At 44.4% G+C, this 1,150-nt stretch overlaps 1 pseudogene across 1 annotated transcript; it reads left to right on the top strand.

Annotated features, from left to right (window-relative positions):
- Window positions 1-4: 4 nt before the first annotated feature.
- LOC101566823 lies at window positions 5-628 on the top strand (annotated as a pseudogene). Its single transcript, XR_192926.3, has one exon. The product of XR_192926.3 is annotated as an acyl-CoA-binding domain-containing protein 6 pseudogene (transcript).
- The last annotated feature ends 522 nt before the right edge of the window (window positions 629-1,150 follow it).

Below are 1,150 nucleotides of genomic sequence, written 5' to 3'. Positions count from 1 at the left end.
GGAATCGCCCCAGACCCCCAAGACCGAGGCGTCCGGGAGCCTGACGGAGCTGTTTGAGAAGGCGGCCGCACACCTCCAAGGCCTGATTCAGGTGGCCAGCAGGGAGCAGCTGCTGTACCTGTACGCCAGGTACAAGCAAGTCAGAGTTGGAAATTGCAATACTCCTAAACCAAGCTTCTTTGATTTTGAAGGAAAGCAAAAATGGGAAGCATGGAAAGCACTTGGTGACTCAAGCCCTACCCAAGCAATGCAAGAATATATTGCAGTAATTAAAAAATTAGACCCAGGTTGGAATCCTCAGACATCAGAGAAAAAAGGAAAAGAAGCAAAAAGTGTTTTGGTGGGCCAGTTGTTAGTTCTCTATATCATGAAGAAACCATCAGGGAAGAAGACAAAGACATATTTGATTACTGCAGGGAAAACAACATTGACCATATAACCAAAGCCATTCAATCAAAAAGTATGGATGTGAATATGAAAGATGAAGAGGGCAGAGCTCTACTCCATTGGGCATGTGATCGAGGACATAAGGAACTAGTCACAGTTTTGCTACAACATAAAGCTGATATTAATTGTCAGTTCCAGCCAATTACCAATTTGTGACCAGTCATCTTTAATCTAGACTGTGATCCAAGAAATGAAGTCTTTCACCTTTTAGGAAGGAAAAGGAAAAGGAGGTCCAGCAGTGATATCTCAGCAAACAAAGCGCCTGCTTTGGTATGCACAGGGAACCAGGGTTCAATCCCCGTTCCCATAAGGGGCACTGGTCCTGCCCCTGGGGTTTACTGAGCCAGTGACCAAGTCCAGGCGTGGTGGTGCATGCCTGTAATCCCAGTGCTGTGGAGGCTGAAAACAGGAGGATCACCATGAGTCTAATCCACATAATGAAAACCTGTACCAAATACATAAATGAAAAAAAAATCTCAAAGGAAAAGAACATGCAAGTAGATTATTTTTTCTTGATTTTTTTGAGACAAGATCTCTCTCTGTGTAATTCAGGCTGGCCTCTAACTCACTGCAGTCCTCCTAGCACAGTCTTCCTGAGCGCTGGAATTACAAGTGTGCACCACTCACCCCAATTTTTACAAACAGTTCTAATAGATTTACATGCTTGCTGAAGCCCTTCCATGGGTGTCTCGAAATCCAAGAG

This window comes from Octodon degus, unplaced genomic scaffold (genome assembly GCF_000260255.1).
Source record: "Octodon degus isolate 3935 unplaced genomic scaffold, OctDeg1.0 scaffold00329, whole genome shotgun sequence".
Classification (NCBI taxonomy): Eukaryota; Metazoa; Chordata; class Mammalia; order Rodentia; family Octodontidae; genus Octodon; species Octodon degus.
Note: the sequence above shows the minus strand (reverse complement) of the source record. Positions and strands in the feature narration are given on the sequence as shown.